Here is a 10,566-nt window from a genome sequence, read left to right as displayed (position 1 = left end):
GGTAGTGTTGAGATCTTTAAGACTATTGTGTATGTGGTGGGAAAATGTAACTAAATTTATGTCAGCTTCCTTGAGGTCTGAGATTTGAAGTGCGGAGAAAGGCAATTCAGATATAAAAACTATCAGATGAAGCAAAAACCTTGGAATTCTGAATTTGAATGGAAAGTATCAGTATGAACTCATATCTTTTTTTTTTTTTTTAGAGAGAACGCATACAAGCGGGTTGGGGGGGTTGCCAGAGGGAGAGGGAGGGAGAGAACTTTAAGCAGGCTCCGTGCTGAGTACAGAGCCTGCCACAGAGCTGGATCTCATGACCCTGAGATCATGACCTGAACGGAACTCAAGAGCCAGATGCCCAACCAACTGAGCCACCTGGCACCCCAAACTCATAGCTTTTCTTAAAAAAAAAAAAAAAAAAAAAAACCTGTGTCTGATCTCTGAAAAGACCTAGCGTTATTAGAAAATGCAAGCACATCCAGTACCCAGGTGGTGGCCCCTAATACAATGTTCAAATGAGAGGAACCAAGGAGCCATGGGGACATGGCAGATTGCAAAACTGGGAACTGGGTGAACGAAAGTACAGTGTGCGCTTGAACTTGGAACAGCTCATTACACCGGAAAACAGTAAATGTATCCAAGACCTCTGAAACAGAAGCTGTCCATGGGGTTTGAGGGTGAGAGAGACGGGCTGTCCCTGCGCCCAAAGAGCCCATTTGAAAGTCTATAAGCATAAGAATTGCAGTTCATTGAAATATGTCAAACACATTTAAATCCACAAGTTCATAATGATTTTTTAAAAAAGACTCATTGAGGGGTGCCCGGGTGGCTCAGTTGGTTAAAGCCTCTGCCTTTGGCTCAGGTCATGATCCTGGGGTCCTGGGATCGAGCCCCACATCCGGGCTCTCTGCTCAGCAGGGAGCCTGCTTCCTCCTCTCTCTCTGACTGCCTCTCTGCCTATCTGCGATCTCTGTCAAATAAATAAATAAAAACTTTTTAAAAAATAAAAATAAAAATAAAAAGACTCATTGAGGGGCACCCGGCTGGCTTAACAGATGGAGCGGGCAACTCTTGATCTTGGGGTCCTGAATTCGAGCCCCACATTGGGCTCCATGCTGGGTGTGGAGCCTACCAATAGTTAACAAAATAAATCATAATAAATAAATAAATAGATATTATAAATATAAATAAATAAATACCTTCAAAAAAAACCTCTTTGATCACTTTTGGTGGACACTAAAGAGTTCACTTGTGATTTGCAAAACTAGCATATAAAGGAGGGAGAGAGGGGCCCCTGGGTGGCTCAGTGGGTTAAAGCCTCTGCCTTCAGCTCAGGTCATGATCTCAGGGTCCTGGGATCGAGCCCCGCATCGGGCTCTCTGCTCAGTGGGGAGCCCCCTCCCCCCACCCCCCCGCCTCTCTGCCTACTTGTGATCTCTGTCTGTCTAATAAATAAATATTTTTTTTAAATCTTAAAAAAAAGGGGGTGTGGGGAAGAGAACCAAGCATTTATTCTATCTTCTCTTTAAGTACTATACCTCAGGGTAGCCAAATAGTTGATAAGGGGAAGTTGCTCTCTATAGAAACAGTCCACATAAGTCCAAAGAAAGAGTGATAAATTTGAATATCACCATTTTGCAAATCCTAATAAATGAATAAATCAACAGCTCGTAACAACCAGGAAAACAGCTCTTATGTGCCTGCTGATGGAAGAACAAAATACCACCCGTAAAGCAGTTTTGCCAGAAGATATGTCCCCAAAAATCTGATTAAGCCTCTGGATTTAACTTTCAGTTCACAGGAAATTTAGGGGACAAGGGAACATGTTAAATAACCCCACAAAGATACTGTCAGTGAGACCCAGCCTGTGGCGGCGTTGGAGTTGGGGGAAGGAAATGGAGGGAAAAGCAATGAAACGAGTCTGAAGAGACATACCAGCCAGTCACATTTCTTGTTTGGATTCTGAGTTAAATAAACAAATCAGGGGTTTTTGCTTTTTTTTTTTTTTAATAGGGTCCACGCCCAGCATGGATCCCAGTGTGGGGCCCAATGTAGGGCTTGAACTCACAACCCTGAGATCAAGACCTGAGCTGAGATCAAGAGTCAGATGCTTAACGGACTGAGCCCCCCAGGTGCCCCACAAGTTAGTTGTTTTGTTTTGTTTTGTTTTTAAGGGCGTTTGTAGGACCGTAGGGAAACATGAAGAAAGGCTGGAGAGTTGATGATAATAAGGAATGACAGTAGTCTGGGGTTGTGTTTCACAAGGGCAACCATTTCCTCTTAGAGACACATTCTGGAATATTAAGAAATGAAATCATATCATGTCTAGGTCAAAAGGAGGGGAGGAGGTGGACATAGAGACAGAACAAGGAGTAGTCATGGGCTATGGGCTAATTGTTGGAACCGAGCAACGGGTATATGGAACTTCACTAGACTACTCTATAGTTTGGTAAGTGTTGAGCAGACCCCAAAGGAACCGGGTTTACTTGGCTCTACAGCAACACTCCGCTTACCCCCTCTGCTCCTCCAGCTGGAAGAGCCGTTCTTGGGGCACTACCCAGGGAAGAAATGTCAACAGACGATTATTCTCAACAAATGGACAATTGACCGCACAGAGGCCAAGAGAGGTTGGCAGCTTGCCCAAGGTCACTCGCGTACAAATCCTTAACCAGCCCGATCCTTTATTATTATCCTTTATTATTATGCACAACTGGCCTCGGCCTCTGACCCACGAGCTTTGCAAAGGCCCAAGAAAACATGCTTGCTCCTAAATGTAAAAAAACTTAACAGCGAAATCAATAAAAGTGAATGTTTACAAGTTCTAGCACTGTCGCCTACTCAGCCGCAATGGAACTCAACTCTTTGGAGATCATCTTTCGATGTTGTTGACTATGGGATGTAAGCGTGCTTCCATGTTTGCCACGATGTACCAGGGAGCCTCCCGGATGCGAGCGCTGGGCCCCCCGTGGGTCTTCAGCAGACCCACATACAGCATGGAGTGCTGAAGGGCACGGGCCGGGTGCCCCAGTTCCACTGTCCTGCCGCCGAGATAATGGTAGTATTTGGTCAAATCAGACACCAGCAAGTCAGACCAGAGGGTGCTCCGCAGAAATTCCTCCTGTCTCCAAGGAGCCCTGGGGCCCCAATGCCGCTTAGAAACACCCTTTGACTCCATCCTTTTGGTTTGCTTAAGCAGCCGTGCAGAATCAGACCCTCAGAGAGGCAGTTCTGGGTCAAGCGAGACTCCTTCAGATAATGCTTGTGAGTGGGGGTGGGGCGGTGTCTCTCATTCCTTCCCCTCCCCCCCATTCCCCGAAAGAAGGAGGCCTGCAGCCCTCCATGCTGCTGGAAGAGAGCCTGAGGATGAGGATCCACAGGGCATGGGACCGGATCAGCAAGGCAATTGCAGAGAAATGGGGCCAGAGCCCTGATGAAACCATGCCTGAAGTTCACTTCCGGATGTCTCAGCTACATGAGCCAATAAATCTCCTTCGTTGCTAAGCTAGTGTGGGTGGGGATTGGTTGCTTGAAATCAAAGTCATCCTGATGGATGCAGACCTCCCGGCTCTGTCATCCTGCTACTTGGAGCACAAACTCAGAACATTGCCCTGCCCCGTAGTTTTCCCTGGGGTGCGCTCCCTCTCGCAGGGTCTGGTCCAGAGGCAACCACACGCCTGCCCTCCGATCTTACATGGACAACCAAGAGAGTCAGTCAGAAATCTGGGGCCTTTCCAGAAACATCCCTCCCCTAGATGTGGTAGACAGTGACAGAATGTCCTGGAAGCTGGGCTTTCAGCATTTTTGCTGCTCCTCTCATGCCTTCCATGCCCTCCTAGGGATAACCTGGTAAGCAGAATTCCCAGATTCCACTCACCTGTTGCATAAGCATTTCCTGCCTCTGTGTGGGCTGCCTCATGAGGGGAATCTGGGTGAACAAAGTGGGGTGAGGAGCCGAGCACGAGCTGGAGCCGGGCAGGGGCCAAGGAATGGTTAGGACTCTGGGCTCTGAATTCAAACCATGGGCGTCCTTGGCAGGTTATTATGTGATCCCGTGCCTCAGTTTCCTCATCTGTCAAGTGGCATGTTGGGCATATATTTAGTAAAGGCTCAAAAAAGCATTAGCTTTTATTATTAAGCATTCATTTCTATTACTATTGGGTTCTTTTTTTAAGGAAAGGACTAATATAACCCACTCAGCTGAATGGAGGTTGGGCCTGGGGACCCCTTCCCTTGGGATGCAGAAGTTCAGGGCTGAAGGGGTGACTAGGCTGACTGGGCATAAGGCAGATTCTTTTCTTTTTTTCTTTTTTCCAATTCTTTTCTTTTTTAAAAAAATTTTTAAAAGATTTTATTTAGTCGACAGAGAAATCGCAAGTAGGCAGAGAGGCAGGCAGAGGGAGAGAGGGAAGCAGGCTCCCTGCTGAGCAGAGAGCCCCATGTGGGGCTCGATCCCAGGACCCTGAGATCATGACCTGAGTTGTAGGCAGAGGCTTTACCCACTGAGCCACCAAGGCACCCCTTTAAATTTTTTTTTTTTTAATTTTACTTATTTGAGAGACAGTGCAAGCAAGAGAGAGAGAGAGCACAAGCACAGGGAAGGGCAGAGGAAGAAGGAGACTCCCCACTGAGCAGGGAGCTCAACGTGGGACTCAGTCCAGGACCCCAGGATCATGACCTGAGCTGAAGGCAGACACTTAACTCTCTGAACCACCCAGGTTCCCCTCCAGAGACCAAGTCTGACTCCTGAGGCTCCCATTCAGGGGTCCTAGGAAGAAGCTGGAGGAGGGGCCCTTCCCTACCCCTAGTTAAGTGTAAGGAAGACCCTTTGGGGGCAAGGAGTCCTCCTCTCCACAACTCAGTTCAGCCACCCAGAGTTTGCTTGGTGGCCCTATCACAGGCCAGGACCTGGGCCTGCGTACTGGGAGCAGAGATGACAATCAGGTTCAAATGTCCTCTGAGCCGTCAGTCTCCCCGTGGCAGTGGAGGAATGATGACACAGGAGTGCCCACCATCTCTCAGTAAAGGCTGAAGGGACCACTCTGAGAGGAGGAAAGAGATTAGTTCCAATCCTGGAAGACTCCTGGCACAGGCAGAATTTGGACTGGAGTTTGCATGAAGCGTAGGTCTTTGCTATGTGGCAGGGGACAGCTCTGGGAATGAAAGACTTATGCAAGGGGACGGGGCTGGGGACCCTCACATGACACAGAGCTAAATGGACCCGCAGGAGCGACAACAGGAGGGAGTAAGACCTCACGCAGCCCCAGCCCGCTCCACCACCTGTCAGGCCACTGTGCCCGGCACACAGGAGCGGCTGCTGGTGGCATTGGCCCTCAAAGGTGGATGTCACTCAGAAAGACAAGGGGGAGCTGGGAGAAGGGTAAGGATCCTGGATGGCCCCTCAACAGGTTTCCTCATTCCTTTGATTCCAACTCTTGCTTCCTTCTGTCTGACTCCTCGTTAGAAACGTAAGGCGCTTGGAATGTGTCCCGACCAGTTACGAACGAAGCTTTGTTAGCTGAGTGACTGAATGAAAGTATTAGATGAGACCATCTCAAGGGGACACATGGCGGGCGTGAAAACTCTGCAACCCGTGAAGGAATCTGTTCCCATTGAGAAGATGGTAAAGGCAAACTGATTGGAAAATGTATTGCAATTTCCAGAAAACAGGTCTATTTCTGAATCTGGGGCTAAAGGACTTTCTAATCATGGCACAGAAGTTGGGGCAGGAAAGGAAGAAATGGCTCCCCAGAAGAGAATCTGGATGTAGTCTATCCAGAAGGGGAGGTGGTGAATGTCAGGAAGTAGGTGTAAATCTTGGAAGAATCACCAATTCCAGAGAAAAGCAGAGAATCTGGATTCCTGCCACTGGTACCACATAGATACCCACAGGATGGAAAGAACAGCTAGACCGGTAGGCAGGTAGGAAGCAAATTAGATACTTAATTCCAACCAATTATTCCAGAGAACTATAAAAGGCAGGGATGTTTGACAGGGCATTGAAATATCAGATATGCAGTTAGAACCAAAGACATAGGGAAGGAAAAAGGGCAGGTGAGCTGCCTTCCTCTGGGGGGGCTTTCCTGGGTCTGACTTCTAAGCAGCTGGCCCAGAGCTCACAAGCTCTGTTAGAAAGGTAGGCAAGTCCTCAACTGAGAAAGCTAAGGGTGGGCTCAGGGATCTGGTGAGGTTGGAGGATTGCCCAGATTGGGAAGGGGGGCATTTTATGTGCCCTAATGAGTGGTCAGCTTTAGCTCCAGGCACCCAGAGGCTCTTTTAGGAAAGTTAGCCTGATGCTCACATCATACATTGGAATAAGGAGTGATGAGCCTTTGAAGGAGACATTACCCACAAATTCCAATCCCGGTGTGTCCACCAGTGCTAAGCACAGGTCTTCAGGCCCATGGGGAGCATTATAGGTCTGAGGACCCAGCCTTGGTCCCTATTAATAGTACGCTCTAGAAGTACCCTCAGGTCTCAGGAGTAGGGCTGGACCCAGCTGCCCTGCTCAGGGATTCCGCTGAATAGCCAAGGGTCTCCAGGCTTCCCGTCTCCTATGCCTGGAAGCCACTATCGCCAAGCTCAGGAGAGAACTCAAGACCAAGTCCACGGCCTGACCCCTGCGACAGGATCCCCACTTGTGTCTTCTAAGGAATCACAAACACCCATGGCACCAGGGTGGCTCAGTGGGTTGAGCATCTAACTCTTGATCTCGGCTCAGGTCTTGATCTCAGGGTTGTGAGTTCAGAGCATGTGTTGGACACCATGCTAGGGGTGTGGCCTACTTAAAAAAAACAACCACAAACTAAAACTCCCACCAAGCAAACAGACTCCAGGTATTAAACAAACTATTGATTTTGAAAATCACCAGTTTGCTGCTGGTGAAATCATGGGAATTCCCTTGAAAGTGCCAACTGTACATGTGGAAGCGCTGAAGCTGGTCACAGGCGGGGGCTGCCTCGCCTTTGCCTGGGATCTGGGGCTGCGGGAGCTGTTCTCCCCCTCAAGGGGTATCTCGGGCCCCAGACCACTGCAATTTCATGGATCTTCTTCCTCCACACCCTGGGACTAAGGGTCACGGACTGATGTTCAGAATTTCAAGGGATGCATCAGGGCCCCAGATTGGGAAAACCATCCCACAGTCAGACTCCGGGTTCCAGCCCCAGCCCTGTCTCTGACCAGCGGTGCTACCCTTGGTGAGCAGCCCTGACCATTCCTGCCCCGCCCTTTGTGTCTCCGCTTCTAGCCAGGCTGCCTCCCCTTCCTCCTCCTCTGAGGTGTTGCCGTTTCAGCCACAATAAGGTGTCCACTTAGTCTCTGTAAGCTCTCTGGCATGTTCTGGTCACAGGATGACAACGCCAAGAATGCTCTAGACCCATTTCCAGGAAGCACAAGCACATTTTCTAGGGGAGAGAACCGATCCTTCCACCTGTCTACCTGGGCCTCTTGTGACCTCCAGCAGCCGGTGCTCCGGGGGGGGTTCTGTGAGCCTGGCGCTTTGCCAAGTACCGAGGTGGGCAAGGGAGAAACATCACCAGGAGAAACAGGGCAGGGGCTCCCCTCAGGTGCGAGAGGCAGGGAGAGAGCAGGTCGCTGCGGTGCAGCATGGTCCTGGGGGAACGTTCAGCCGCAGGAGGGCACAAGGCAGGGGCAGAAGTCTTCAGGCCCATGGGGAGCACTATAGAGCAAGGGAAGCACTAAGAGTGAGGGAAGACTCTTAGAGCGAATGTGAGCTGGCTTCTGGACACTGGATTGTTTTTCAGGCAGAAATGCCAAGTGCTCCAGGTGTGAGGGCACTGCCATGGGGCCATGGGGAAAAACTGGAGAGGATTCCCAGAGAAGGACAGTGTCAGGCAGTGGGAGAGCCAGTGGGAGCCACACAGCAGAGTCTCCCGTTTCTTTCTTTTTTTTAATTGAAGTATAGTTGTTGTATTAGTTTTAGATGAAAGGGTCACACTTTTATCCCTAGGGCAGTAGAGAGCCCTTGGAGAGATAAGGGGAGGCGAGAGGCGCTTCCCTGCATAAAGGGGCTTCCCTTTCATAAAGCTGGGAAGAGCAGATAAGAGATAGAGCGAGGCTACAGGTGGGATCTCAGGCAGGAAATATGGAGCCTCAGGCAAGAAAGACTGAGGCCTCAACTCCTCAACGGTCACTGCAAGACAGCCTCCTCCAGGGGTCAGCAAAATGTGGACACCATGAAAGGCCAAGGCCAATGCCAAGGCCAGCGCAAATGTCCACTTCCACGAGGCTGCTTGGCTCCTACCAAAGCAAGGGCCTCCCCCTTCTCTGTGCCTCTTTCTGAGGCTGCTGGTGCTGCTCCCTCCTACCTCTGCTCAGCACGGCCTCTCCTGGCTTGACGGGGGTATGCATGGCTGGACCGGGATTGGGTAACAGGGGCACCCATGCAGCTGGGTACCAGGTCATGGGGTGCAACATGAGTTGTGGTGATAAGGGGATCCCAAGGGAGGGGAGGGACAGTCAGGGTGGTATGCAGGACGGCTGGCTCCAAATACTGTCGATAAATATAGGCAGTAAATTTCAGAAAGGCCAGGTGACCTCTCCAAAGTGCCTAGTTTGGGGGCAGATACCCAGGGAATCGTGTGGAAAGACATCATTGAAGGCCAGATCCTTGACCTCCAAGGGCCTCTAGTCCAAAGACAGAGGCCAGCTGTCTGCTGGGCATGATGATTCCAGAAGAAAGCTCCAGGGCCGCAAGCTGCTAGAACTGGAAGGGCCCCTGGGCTGTACTGGGGTCTGGGGATACAGTGCAACACAGAGCTCAAAGTCCATTGGGAAAGCAGACAAGCAAACAACAGCCAGGCCCGAGGGATGAGAGGAGTAGCGCGTTGGGCTCTCCCAGCCAGAACTCCCACAGAAACGGGAGAGCCTGTGTTGCCTTAAGCATGGGGGCTTTCCGCTGTCAATCATCCTCAATATCCAGGATCATGGCTCTTGACCTTAATCTCCTGGGAAGGGGGTTTCCCGAGTCCCTACCTTTGAGTCTACATTGCCTCCTGTGTTTTCAAAAAGTGGCTTAAGGACAGGTTCTCTGAATCACGGCTGTATCATCCAAATATGGACCTGAATCTGTTTCAGGGTCATTTTTTCCAGTTTAGAATTTTCTGAACTCTAACTTCTTGCACGCTTCACGTTCCCAAACCTCAGGGCGAATCCCAGACACTTAGAACACGAGCTGTTCAGTTAAAACATCAACGCAGCCTCTCCCAGACCTTAGATGTTTCTAGCCCTGGACTGTGTCTTCACTGTCTTCAGCTTTGCACGAACTTATTTCAAGCTCTGCTTTTTCACATAACATCATTTGACATCCTCGTTCTAGCAACAACTTTGTCGTTGTTTCTAACAACCATGCTGTATTCCAGCTGGCGCCTTGTTCAACATTTCAGCCTGCGTCTCTGCCCGTGACGATGGCCTTGGGCCAGCCTGGCCTTCTACAGTTCTCTCACCTCTTTATTTATTTCCACATAGTGACGTGGAAACTCATTTCCAAGCCTTAGTGCTGCAAGTGTCTATAATTTTCCAGCTGTGCAATCCTACATTGTAACCTTGGGGTAACAGTCCCTGGGAGGGAGAGACCTCACCGTGAGGCGGGAAGACACTGAGGAAGAAACAGGTAGGAGAAGTGATAATCACTCACCCCCTTCCAGCAAAAATGGGATGGGTGATCCGGACCCCCTTGTTCTCAGTCTAACCTAGGCAGCCACCACATTAGGAAATGGGGGTGCTGGCCGGCCCACTCGCCCTTCACAGGGAACCACAGCCCTCCAAGACTTGCAGTCTTTCCTGCCCCTTGATGACAAAGCACTTTTGGAGTCTAAGCTCAAAACCCTCCCCCTCAGAAGACTGCTGAGTCATGGTGGCTGCCTACCACAGCCTCCCCCCCCCCACCCCGCCTCTTCCCCCTTCAGCTCTAAGAGCCAGTGTCCTCCAGAAAGAAAAAAAAAAGGGGGAAAAAAACCCCAAAAAACAAACAAAAAAACCCACCTAGCCTGGCTTTTCTCTGGCCTGCCGTCCCTCCCGTGGCACTGCTCCCAGCCCCAGGAGGTGGCTTTCCCGGGAGGCCAGCCAAACTCCCCGCCTCCTCGAAGTCACGAGGAGCTTGGGGCTAGAGAGGAAGGAGGCCAATTACTGGTCAGCAAAGGTCCAAAGAGCAGGTCACAGCTTTGGAAGAATCTAGAAGCTTGGAAATGGCAGTTCTAACACCCAGGGGTCCCAGAAAGTGGGGAATGGTCCAAGCAAACAGAAACACACACACACACAGACACACACATATCCCAGCACAAGATTTCTCTTTCATTCTCCCCAGTCAGCCTCCTCCAATGGCCAACTACAGCCAGAGCTGTCCCTCAGTGTTGCCTTGAGGGTCACTGCCACTGTGTATGTTCTATCCAAGCACGGAGCCAATACTGATTCATGAAACCGACTTTTGGCAACTGACCACCTTCGGATGGGTCCAACTCCCTGCAGGATCTGTCCACCTGGATATTCTGGAGGCTCTGAAACTCAGCACATCTGGTGCAAAAGCAAGCTCACCTTCACCCCAACCTGCATTTT

Source organism: Mustela putorius, unplaced genomic scaffold, assembly GCF_011764305.1.
Source record: "Mustela putorius furo isolate JIRA1106 unplaced genomic scaffold, ASM1176430v1.1 tig00000127_pilon_pilon_pilon, whole genome shotgun sequence".
Taxonomy (NCBI): Eukaryota; Metazoa; Chordata; class Mammalia; order Carnivora; family Mustelidae; genus Mustela; species Mustela putorius.
The sequence above is the reverse complement of the archived record's forward strand: the minus strand, read 5'-3'. Positions refer to the sequence as shown.